At 38.9% G+C, this 13,069-nt stretch overlaps 1 protein-coding gene across 5 annotated transcripts in view; it reads left to right on the top strand.

Moving 5' to 3' along the window:
• The window catches only part of Zbtb20 (zinc finger and BTB domain containing 20), a 786,764-nt gene that overhangs the window by 428,707 nt on the left and 344,988 nt on the right, over positions 1-13,069 (top strand). For all 5 annotated transcript variants that reach the window (XM_052158175.1, XM_052158178.1, XM_052158177.1 and 2 more), the window contains one exon: positions 2,708-2,755. The gene's annotated coding sequence lies outside the window, so the exon portion shown is untranslated. The remainder of the gene's footprint in view (positions 1-2,707; positions 2,756-13,069) is intronic.

Here is a 13,069-nt window from a genome sequence, read left to right as displayed (position 1 = left end):
TTCCTCTCTCTTTCACATTGAAGGATGTTACCCAGACTAGATGGAAACACAGTGTGGTGTTTGTGTGTGCTCTATCAGTCTTTATTCCGTCTTAGAAATATTTTGTTTCACTTACCCCAAGGAGTTCTCTGGGAACCAGGCATTTCTGTCTGATAAGAGGAGACTGGAGAGTAGGGTGCTTGTTTTCTTCTTTCCTTTTCCGGTCTGGCCATCAGTGTGCATGAAGTGGATAGAAAATGCTCCAGAGGGCAACACCAGGCACTGCAGAGAGCTGGTAGGCCAGCTGGGAGTTCTGTCCATCTTAACCAAATGAAGGGGTGGTGAGAGAGAGAAGACATGGTCTCTACTGTAGAAATACAACCTGTTGAAGAATTGGGCTTCTTATATTTTTGAATAAGTATAATACTTTCAGTTCATGCTCTATTTATAGATGTTAAAAACCTTAAGATATCAAACAGCTTACTAAAAGTCTGAAATATGTTTTTTTTTAATTTATTAGTGTGTGTGTGTGTGTGAGAGAAAGAGAGAGAGAGAGAGAGAGAGAGAGAGAGAGAGAGAGAGAGAGAGAGAGAGGAGAGTCTGTTTGTCTGAGTGTTTAATTCAAACTATATCATATTTTAAACATTTTCTTACAGGTCAGTTATTGTGATTTAAATTATCTTTGAATGGAAAATCAAGTGCACAAAGATAAAAGTCAATGCAAGTGTGCTTGTGCCTGGCTTTTCAGGTCCTCCCTGCTCAAGCACAAGTCTGCTTACTGTAGCAACGCGATGGTCACGATTAGTGGCAGCTTGTATATCTGCATTTTCAATTACACAGGGTTTGTTGTTTTAAATGAAGCATGATGAGACTAGTAACTATTTTAAACAAGAATATACACACTCATAAATGCATACACACATATTTCTTTCCAACTCTTCTGTACAGAATCTGTAACTCAGAGAATTGCTTATGGAAAACTATTGACATGAAAATTGGACAGAACATCCTAATGTTTAGCCAGGAAATTATATTCACACATATTTTTCTACATATCCCTCTAAGTCTATTATGGCTGATCTTGAAATCCAATATCCAATAATGCATATTGGTACCATATTATCAAAAATACCCACCCTCATCTCTTTTTGTTGCTGGTGGCAGTAGTGACAGTGATGTTACAAGAACCTTAGTTAGCTGGCCAACAAGAATTACCTTGGTTGGGCCTGGTACACAGAGCAGCTTTAGACCTATTTTCTGTGTTTTGGTAAAACATAAAGTAGATTCCTTATAATGCATTTTTACATAATTGGTTACATAAGCTGTAGCCAAGTTATTCTTCTGTATGTTTAGTCTCCTGTACATACACAGGAATTTTTTCTGAATACCCTAATTTTCAAATAATTTTTTTAAACTGAAAAACTAAAACCCTTAAAGGGAATCAGTATGTCTAGGGTATCAAAAACAGTTGTAGACATCTGGTCATGGAAGAAGCAGAGGGAAAAGTCTAACATCTTCTTGCCTCCTTTTGCCAGATATCTTCGCTTTCTGTCTTGGTGGGTTTTCACACTCTTGAGCGGCAGGTAGGCAGGATCATGTTTAAAAGTTCACTTCATGGCAGGCAAGTCCGTTCAGCCCTTCCTGTCAGCTATAACCACAGTACTTGGGAACAAATAGGCTATATGTACCTTCTCATTTAATGCTGGATTCACATAGAGGCAAGGCTGGCGACCCTAAACTTTCTCTAGCTGTGCCATGCAGAGCAGCAGAGTTAAATGTGCTCTGATATTCCTTAAAAACCGCACAGCCCTTTGTGCTCCACTGCTCTTCTCAGTGCTCAGGACATTCTAACTTTTGAACAAGATCCTCAGTCACTGGTATTATGGTGCTGGTATTAAGGTTGGGTGACTACCAGGAAAACCACTTGTAACTTCTGTATTCTTAACATGATTGATAAGAAACACCATGTAGTAATATTAATAGATGTGTACTATTGGTCTAGCAGTTTCTAAAATGTAGATGATATAATTGGAGGCTTGTTTGTTCAACAGTTGAAAAATTTTAATGTTAATTTTTATTTCAATCTATTATTTTGTAACTTAGCATAAAAGTTTTAAAGGTTTCAGTTCACGTTTGTACTTCTCTTACCTAGCTTGGAGTATAAAACCGTACATTAATTTGTAGTTAAGAAGGACAGTACAGCCAGTACTCTGTTTGATGAAGCATCGTGAAAGCAGGCGTCCACAGTCTTCGCTTGTTTTCCCATCACTGCTACAAGACTTAACATCCAGAGCATGAGTAGCAAACAGCCCGAAGCAAGGAAAGCCCAGTTTGCTTTTATTTATAAAATGTTTAATGAAAAGTACAGTAAAATTCAAACAGAATTGCAAATCCTTTTGGTGACTAAAAGTTTGATTATTTTTTAAGCAGATCACAACAATTAACTGTGAAACTGAACTTTCCAACACAAAGTGTAGTGTATAAAGAGTTAGCAGATCATTTATGACCGGCTGCATCTGGTTAGTGATCATCAAGTTAAAGATTCAGGCACTCACCAAGTCACCTGTCAGTAGGGTTGAACTGTGCTTTTGTTCCCAAAGGAACCACCTTTACTTTCTAAGATCAAGCCAGGATCCCAGGGGAGGAACAAGTGTATTCTGTGATCAGCATGTTGTCATATATTAGGTAAAATACATACCAGCACTTATAGTATCCTTTTCCATTTCAGACTGTTCTACCATCAGCAGTTGAACATTTTACACAACTTTGCTGGCTGGTAAGTAAGATTTCATTGTTTCTCAATTGCAGGCCAAAATATTGAAATCCAAAGAAATAAAATGTATTCATACTAAGTTTAGCAACTCCAGACAAACAAGAAGTAAATCTAGAAGCTGTAGTGAATTTACCACCACAAGATTAAATTTGAACAGAATATAGTTTGATACTGATATGTAGAAAAATAATTAATATAACATATTGGTAAACATTTTGAATGACTTTAGTAGACATGGGTGGAAATACTGAAGGACTTGTTTGGAAGTCTTTCCGGAGATAATTTTTTCTAAAGAACTTCTGAAGAGACAGAGATAGCCATGTGGAGATAGCTACTGGTGTTTCTTATGGAGAATGCAGTCATTTTGACATTAGGAAAGCACACATAATGTCTTTCAAACATATTTCATGTCTCTTAGAACTTCTGGTTTGTATTATATAATATTTTGTAATTCTGAAATGTGTTTGATTCTTTTGAATCTTAAAAACAGACATAGGCACCCTTGCATATATCCACAAGAAGAAAGGGGAACAGCCTGTTGTGATAAGAATAAACATGTCCATATCTGAAAATTAATACCGCCAAGATCATGTAAACATAGGTTTAGAGTTTGGCTCCTTGTCTTCTGGTAAGACTATTTGAGGTTTCTAGAAGGGTAGCATTGTGTCCTTGAACAGTCTTGGCAGTAGGTGTCTGAAGGAGGAGAGCAAGGCAGGATGGGAAGGTGCAATAGTGGACCATCATCACTTGGAGACAGCCTGGAGGAGTTGAGTTTGCTAGGGGCTGCCCTGCAGTAAATTGTAATGACAAATGTACTCCAGAGGGAGGGGGGAGGGAAGGAGCACCTCAGTTGGCTTCTGGCTCTCTTCTGCCTGGCACTCTAGGCCTGTTTAGTCATAAACAGCATAGTCATCCAAACCTTTAAACTTACACTCTTGACTTCACTTCATATGAATGTGCACAAAATGAAGAAATCATCTCTTAGGGTGAGAAAGAGCTTTCTGAGGGGAATTTCCATGCTCACTGCACATAAGTCATAGTTGTCACTGTTGTTTCTAATTCTGTCACCAGTCTATCTCTGTTCCTAAGCTTATCCAGCTTGCTGCCGAAGGCCACAGCTTTAGGACTGTTACCCTTTCTCCCTACCCTACCTCCTACTCCTGGCTTTACTTGTTTTGCTCCCCAGAATAACCCTGCTATCAGTGTGAGCCTAGAGGCTCAAGGGACAGGCCTACTTGCTAACTTTAATTTGCTCTCCCTTAGCATTCCTCACAAAATGATATCAGCACAGAAAAGCCAGAATTCCACACTCTGGGTGACTTGCACAAAAGCAGATTCCTCTCAAGTGTTTTCTGTTTCTATGATCAGTTAAAATATGTATTTATTGGCTTTGTGTTTGGCTGTATTTCACTTTCAGACAGTGTAAAGTAGCGAGCAGTGCTATGTGTTTGCAGTTTCTCTGTTTTAGTAAACGGAAATCTTCTTGGGGAGGAGAGCACAGCCTGTCTACTAATGAACAATTATTTATTTCATTTTAAAACGATACTTGTTCATTAAAAATAATTTGGAAAACTACATAGGAGTAAAATGAAGAAAATTAAAATAATTACTCCTATAATTTAACTCTAACAATTAATACCTATTTGATATATTTTCTAACTCTCATTTTCCCCATAGAACATAGTTTTTGAATATGCTATACTCAGAATTCCTATATAATTTTGTTCCTTTTTTTAAAGTTTAACTTAAGAATTTTGCATTTAGTTACAAAGTCTTTATAGACATTCTAAATAAATATATACTATTCCTATAATCAAAATGCCCACAAAAGCATCATATTTTACTTTTTTCCATTGCCAGGAGCAATGGGTGAATCAGTCAGTAGATAATGGATAAATGATTGAAAGTTCAAATGAAGTATATATTTTTAAGATTAATTTTGAAGATTTTCAAATCAATGAATGTAGACAGATTCCTGTAATGAACTCCTGTGTACTCGTGATCTAGCTTAGTCTAGTCACTGCTTAACTCGGGGCTGATCAGTGTCTCACTGTCTTGCCTTGTTATTTTGAAGCAAACTTCAGATATCATGACAGTTAATTAATTAGCTAGCATTTCTGGTTCATTAGGATGATTTTACATGTTGATGTTTTAAAAAGTTTGAGAAAAATAATTCTCATCATTATATGGAACACTGTTTCTCTTCTTAGTGTCCTGGCCTCATGTCTTCTCATATGTAGCAACTGATTGGAAAAATCTCAGCAGCTTGTGCCATAGAGTGCTCGGGCACGTGTGCAAGACAAAGGACAGTTAGGTCAGAGAGGAGACCGGTCTAATAGTTAGATAGGCTTCTGAAGAAAATGGTGTTCTTTGAGGTATTTATACTTGACTCAATTTTAGGATGATAACTTGCATGGCAGACTTATACAATATTGATTATCTTTATCATTAAACATATCAATGTATAATATACATTGAAGTAAAAGAAAAAGTTCATCCTCTGGCTACTTAGAACTCTTTTGGTTTTTCTAGACAGGGTTTCTCTGTGTAGCCCTGGCTGTCCTGGAACTCACTCTCTAGACCAGGCTGGCCTCGAACTCAGAAATCCACCTGCCTCTGCCTCCTAAGTGCTGGGATTACAGGCGTGTGCCACCACCGTCCGGCTTTACTTAGAACTCTTAATTGCTGTAAGCCCATATTATATAGAGGAAAGCAAAGTACTTAAACCTAACTTAGTACTCTGTCCAAATATTTATAGATTTTAAGACTGTTTTTTTATAACAGGAAAGCATCTGATAGTTATATGAGGTCTTAAATCTGAAGGGGGGAACTTTATATAAGTTTATATATACAGCTCTATATCTGCGGGGAGGAAATAATCCACTGCAGAGCAGTGCCTGCGTTTATTACTCTAGTTGTTCCAAGGTTTTTGGAGAAACATCTACAAGCCACTTTTCCATAGATAGACCACAAGTTTCACAGAAGAGCTCTATATATTCAATATGATCTGTTGGATTGGGCTTTCTGTTCAGTACCTGTTTGCAAGTTTTCCTTTCTTACTTACTGTTTTTGAATTTTAAGCCAGAGACTGTTCAGTGGTGATGTGTTATCCAACAGGTGTTTTGTACTCATCAGATATTCAGGATGTGAGCAAGTACACAGTGCCTCCATAGAAACTGAATTTATGTGTTACTCTGGCCTGTTTAATCTTTGGCGCAGTTTCCATTGGCCTCGAAAGTGAGTAACTAGAATATTGATGTGCCTAAACCTTCAAGAAGAGATAAAAAATTCCTCTACCACACTAAATCTCTAGAAAAATATGATAGCTTACAGGATGGACACATACAAAATATTTTCAGCCAGAGCTGGTAAGAAAAACACACAGGGAAAAAAGAAAGTAATAACACAAGCAGTAAAGTATCCAATCAGAGCATTATAGAAACTGCTCCTCGGCATGTGTAGACAATACAAATTCTTTTCCTGTTTCCATCTCTTCTCTTTCCATCTGTCTTCTGAACATTTATTTTCCACTACTACGACTTGGCATAACCAATTTCTTTATTAAAAAAATATCAGCTAAAGAACCAAAATGTGCCCTAGTGCCATGGATTTCAGGCAGATATGACAAGGCAGGAACAAGCAATTGTACTATTTTAAAGCTGCAAAGTGTCCATACCTTATAGCAACTCACTTGTCCATCATTATTTTAACATGGATACTAACAATACATCATTGTCATTTATTTACATCTTTTCTTTACTTGTGATGGTGTACTATGTTCCTGTCATAAAAATGAACTATAGTACATTTCTTTGAAAGAGAAACCATGATTTTTTTCTGGCTTGTGTATTACACCATGTACTCATATTATCACCAAAACTTCATTGTAATCAAAGCTATAGTAATAATTATCAATAATGGTGATAGTATTTTCTTTTTCTCTCTTTTTTATTAGATATTTTCTTTATTACATTTCAAATGTTATCCCCTTTCCTTATTTCCCCTCTGAAAACCCCCTATCCCATTCCCCCCTCCCCGTGCTCACCAACCCACCCACTCCCACTTCCCTGTCTTGGCATTGGACCAAGGGTCTCTCTTCTCACTGATGTCCAAAAAGTTCATCCTCTGCTACATATGTGGCTGAAACTATGGGTCCCTCCATGTGAGCTCTTTGGTTGGTGGTTTAGTCCCTGGGAGCTCTAGGGGTACTGGTTGGTTCATATTGTTGTTCCTCCTATGGGGCTGCAAACACCTTCAGCTCCTTGGGTCCTTTCTCTAGCTTCTCCATTGGGGACCCTGTACTCAGTCCAATGGATGGCTGTGAGCATCCACTTTTATATTTGTCAGGCTTTGGCAGAGCCTCTCAGGTGACAACTGTATCAGGCTCTTGTAAACAAGCACTTGTTGGTATCCTCAATGTCTGGGTTTGGTGTCTGCATATGGGATGGATCCCCCAGGTAGGGCAATCTCTGGATAGTCTTTCCTTTACTCTCTGCTCCACACGTTGTCTCTGTATCTCCTCCCATGAGTATTTTAATCCCCCTTCTAAGAACTGAAGTATCCACACTTTGGTCTTCCTTCTTCTTGAGCTGCATGTGTTCTGTGAATTGTATCTTGGGTATTCTGAGCTTTCTGGGCTAATATCCACTGATCAGTGAGTGGATACCATGTGAGTTCTTTTTTGATTGGATTACCTCACTCAGAATGATATTTTCTAGCTCCATCCATTTGCCTAAGAATTTCATGAATTCGTTCTTTTTAATATCTGAGTAGTACTCCATTGTGTAAATGTACCTCATTTTCTGTATCCATTTCTCTGTTGAGGGACATCTGGGTTCTTTCCAGCTTCTAGCTATTATAAATAAGGCTGCTATGAACATAGTGGAACATGTGTCTTTATTACATGTTGGAGAATCCTCTGGGTATATGCCCTGGAGTGGTACAGCTGAGTCCTCAGGTAATACTATGTCCAATTTTTTGAGGAACTGCCAAACTGATTTCCAGATTGGTTGTGCCAGCTTGGAATCCCACCAGCAGTGGAGGAGTGTTCCTCTTTCTCCACATCCTCGCCTGCATCTGCTGTCCCCTGAGTTTTTGATAATAGCCATTCTGACTGGTATGAGGTACAATCTCTAGGTTGTTTGATTTGCATTTCCCAGATGACTAAGGATGTTGAACATTTCTTTAAGTGCTTCTCAGCCATTTGGTATTCCTCAGTTGAGAAATCTTTGTTTAGTTCTGTATCCCATTTTTAATAGGGTTATTTGGTTCTCTGGAGTCTAACTTCTTGAGTTCTTTGTATATATTGGATATTAGTCCTCTCATAGATGTAGGATTGGTAAAGATCTTTTCCAATCTGTTGGTTGCATTTTGTCTGATTGACAGTGTCCTTGCTTTACAGAAGCTTTGCAATTTTGTGAGGTCCCATTAGTCAATTCTTGATCTTAGAGCATATGCTATTGGTGTTCTGTTCAGGAAATTTTCCCCTGTGCCCATGTGCTCCAGGCTCTTTTCTTCTAGAAAGAGTAGTAGACACCATCTCAGAAGTAACTGAGACTCCCAACAGATCAGTAGGGTCATCACCTGGGCCTGATAAAAGTTCTGTTCCAAAAATGCCTTGAAAACTAGCTAGTGTTTCTTCCTTCTGTGTGGCTTTTTGGGTCCTGGTATTGGGTCAGTGTTATTGTATTTGTGAACTTATATGTCACACTGCTAAGAATAAAGTAGCAATCTACTTTCTACCACTTTCTCTGAATTAAACTCATGATTATAGTTGAATGATTCTCCTTATTTTAACGCAGGGAATCCTCTGTAAGTACCCTGTATCATGACAGGATTTTGAAGCCTAAAGATGCTGATAATCATAGCCAAAGGAGGTAGAAGGGTTTATTTAGATTGCCAGGTCTCTCTTCCATGAAACTGGGATATTTTCTGGGAAGTTTTTCTTGAACATATATTCTGCAATTGGCATGAGGGTAAACATTATGTTATTCCCTTGCCAAGACAACTCCTGTGATTCTATGTCACATGGGAGAAGAGAAAGGAATGAAATCCATGCTAAGGCAGATATTCAAGGAGATAGTTATAGCGTCATCACAGGCCTTTCACGTTGGGATGCTGAGGAGGAATCCCCATTCTTCCCCTTGACTAGACTACAGTTTGAACAGGAGATGATTTTGGAAATGGTCATCCTTCTGGAAACAGCTCCAGAGGGTCCCTCTAAACTCCCATGAGAACTGCTTCTATGAGCTTTGGCCTCCACTCTAGAAATATTTCTGATCTTTGGTGATATATGCCATCAGCTTGTTTTCTGGGTATTTGATAGCCACTCTGAATTCATCTAATGTATTTGTGGCATAGAGATCTTGTAACCTTTCAATCCTAAGTGTAAGGACTCTTGTAATTAATTATGTAAAGACATTTCAGCCCTTAACTAATTTTCTTTCTTCATCCACAAACAAGTTGATTGGTTAATCATGTCCTTTGTTTGTTTTTTATTGTTGTAGACAGTGCACATAAAGCAAGAACGAGGGAAGGCTGTTTGTAAAAGATCATTACAATGGCCACATTTCTCTAGATGTTCTCATTCTCCTATGTTTGATTGCATCAGGACCTAGACTCTAGAAAGTGTGTTTCAGTTTTGCTAGGAAAATGATCAAGAGAAATAATTCCATATTTATTATGTTAATTGTGTTACAATTACAAATATCACAGTTCTTTCAAACCCTCTTCTACTAACATGATTTCAGTATCTGGACAGTCCTCACACATAGTATCCAGATGCAAGGACGAAACACCAGATACTTTTCAGGCCCCTGGAGAACAGTTTTTAATCAGAATATCATAGGTTTGTGGTCTTTTAGAGCTAAATTTATTTCTGAGATGGCTTATCCTGCCCTCCCTATAATAAAAATTCACAGTTTCTTCCAAATTAAATCAAAATTCAAAGGCCAAAGGGATCTCTAAGATTGTCTCCAAGTCATCCTTTTGATGAATTTGTATTATTTGTTAGTATTTCAATGAAGGTTTTGTTAGAGAAATGTGAATCATTTTCTTCTGTTCCAACTCATTTTACGTATTAAATGCTATTTTATTCATTTCAGTATATAGATAACAAAACCCACCTTCAGATGGATTGCTATGTATGGCCCTGTGCATCTAAGGTTTAGTGCCTTGCAGGAACTCTTGTTGTCAACAGGTGATCTTGCCTTTGTCTTTTCTCAGAGTTCTGCCTGTGGTGCCTGTCACTAGCAGTCAACAGCCAAAGAAGGACAGTTTTAGCATTCTCTCATGTCGCTCTAGGGTGGGGTTTTTTTTTTTTTCATTTTACTGCCGGTACATGAATTTGTTATTCTTTATAATTCCCTTTGATGTTGGAAATCCAAGGGGAATCTAAAACCGACCAGATGTTTCTACTGCTGGAGTGGGAAGAGAGTCAGGATTAAGTTTGACAAAAACTTGGTCTCTAGAAAAAAAAAATTCTACTGAAAATCATCTTTAAATGCATTCATTTGCTATATATCTGTTAGTTAATTTACATTTACTAGACCTTTGTAGGCAATATCACCTATCAATTTACTCAGAGTAAAATTCATGAATTTTGTGAGCAAACAAATTCCTGTGGTTTTCTCAGACCTATTTCATTTGTGGAGTTTCAGTTCTATTAGTCGAGGTACTCCCTGCTCATGCCTTTCTGTGAGGCCTTTCTGTTGCTGTTGCTGTTGCTGATTTTCCTAAAGGATCACCATTATGTCACATGAGATTGGGTGGGTCAGTTCTGCAGACTGTCAGTCTGAGGCCAGGGAACCCTGACATTAGGAGGCAAGGAAAGCAAACCAGCCGGAATGGCTGCCCTTTGTAGGGAGCATCATCCGTTTCAAAGTTATGGTCATCAAAACAAGAATAGGCGATGAGGCCTTTGGCTAAGAAAGCCAGAAGTTCTGTGGTCTTGTAAGGAACCAGTTGATTTCACAGGGAGTGTGAATAAACAGAATGGGAAATGAAAAAAAAACTGATAGTCTCTGGACATAGTAATGTACAAAGAAACAAGAGTCACTGTGAGGTGGCATTTTGGGCTCCTCACTGCAGGTCCTCAAAACTACCAGTGCCCATCCATCACAAGGGAGGGAACTATTAAGTAACACAATTAGACACAAATATGAAAAACTAATCTGAATATCTCAGGGGTTTGTTTCATATTTCACAAGGCTTTGGGTAGAGAGGCTGGGTATTATTTGCTGGGCTACAGCAAAGAATTCCTCAGGCTATCTTCTATGTGCTCTCTCAATTCCCAAGGCTGCCCAGGGTGGCCAGGATGGTAAAGAAATCAGAGCAACTGCTTAGCATCCCCGCCCTGCTACATGGTGAAGTGTTTGGAACTGTTTCCTCCAGCTCACAGGGAACGGATGGATGGATGGATGGATGGATGGATGGATGGATGGAAACTTGGCCTCAGTTCCCTGGGCTCCATGGCAGCTTAGCCCTAAGCAGGAAGCCCTAGTCCTCAATAATTACGTTACGTTTCTTAAGCCACAAAATCAGTTGGATATACCTTTGTAGGCATTCTTTTTCAACCTGTAGAAAGATAGGAGAGGAAAAAGATGGAGAGGAATCACTTAGCAGCTGATTTGCTTATTTTAAGCAGCTTTCACATTTTAAAATATAAAAAATTCAGGTCCTGGAACATGGGGTAATTTGAATGTTCTGTAAGAATTTGAAGAAATCTCTCTCTCTCTCTCTCTCTCTCTCTCTCTCTCTCTCTCTCTCTCTCTCTCTCTCCCTCTCTCTCTCCCCCTCCCTCCCTCCCTCCCTCCCTCTTTCCCTTCCTCTCCCTCTTGTCCTTCCCCCTCACTCTGTCCCTCTCTCCCTCCCTCTTTCTCTGCTTTTATTTTTCTTACCCATTTGTTCTGTATTCAAGGACCTGGATTTTCAATATAGTTCTTCAAAAGTGGGTTGAAATACAGAGTTTTCAACCAAGCAGTTTCTCTTCTTCCTCCTTTTTACTAATGTATTTATTTATTATCGCTATTACTATTCTTCTTGGTCAGAGCAGATGGTATGAAAAGCATTTCTGTTGGTCTCACTGCTGACAGAGCTTAACCTAATAATCCAAGACTTAGAACTTAGGCCTCAATAAAGGAAACACTGTTTGAGGTATTTTCCATTCAAACCAGCATCAAAAGTTTTTAATTAACACCATCAGAAATTAATGGGCTGAATGCAGGACAAGGTTTCTACACACCCCACTACTGGGAACAACAGCAAGTGGGGTCCATTGTGTCTGTTTGTATTTTATGGTGTATTTTTATTTACTTGCTGAAGCAGAGTCCCAGCTGCACACTGGCTGCCAGGCCTCAAGAGTGAAACCTGCAGAGGCTGCTTCCCAGAGCAGTTTCATTTTGCTCACTGATTATTGTCCTGAGTTCTTTGTGATTGTAATTGGTTAGAAAGTTTGAAATTAGCAAGTCCTTGTCAGCCATGAAAGCTTTGAAATCACAAGGCTTGATACAGCTATCAAGCCTGCTGAAGGCTAATGGCTTTCGGGGAAGAGCCTCCCTCCGGAGTGGGGAACATGCTCAGCCCCACAGACTGGACCCCAGGCACCATTCACCGCCCTCTGGAGGGCCTTGTCTGAGATCAGGGCTTTGTCTGGGGCCTTTTCTTTTCCATTGGCAAAGCCTGTTTCAGGATGAACAGATTTTAGAATAATAGGGGTAGGAGGCCTTAGGAAATGCGAGCAAATGGGTAGAATGAAGTAGGTAAGGGAACAAGGAGAATGGGGAGGAAAAGAAAGAAAGTGCACAAGAGAAAAGACAGGATATAAGATGAAAAAGAGCTTTGTAAATAGTAACATTCTGTTTCTTTGCAACTGAGTTTAGTATCTCAGGGTGTAAAATGCTGGTGGGTGGGTTCTATTTTGAAACTTTTTTTTAAGCGTTGCCCACTCATTGTCAGAGAGAAGCTGCATATGTCTGAGTAAGGGACTGTAACCTGCCAGCATGCCCTGCTGCAGTTTTGGAGATTAAGGACACAATCCTTTCCTTTATACATCAAAACACAGGAATGATTGGTTTATCAACTATTCTAAAAACACAGAATATTTACTATTATACCTAATGTGAGCCTCCAAGCCAGTATGATACAGAAAAGTCTTCTGCTGTCTGGTCAGTTGTGTAATAAACTGAACTCCCACCTTAGAAAGCTGCTTGGGCAGAGTTATCTGAAGCAGGGATTATCAGCAGTGATAAATCTGTTCTAGAAACTTATAGACCTCAATAACTTTCTATAAACTTTCATTTATGTCTACAACTTTCAAAC

The sequence above is a fragment of the Apodemus sylvaticus genome, chromosome 15, assembly GCF_947179515.1.
Source record: "Apodemus sylvaticus chromosome 15, mApoSyl1.1, whole genome shotgun sequence".
Taxonomy (NCBI): domain Eukaryota; kingdom Metazoa; phylum Chordata; class Mammalia; order Rodentia; family Muridae; genus Apodemus; species Apodemus sylvaticus.
This window is presented reverse-complemented; position numbering and strand designations above follow the sequence as displayed.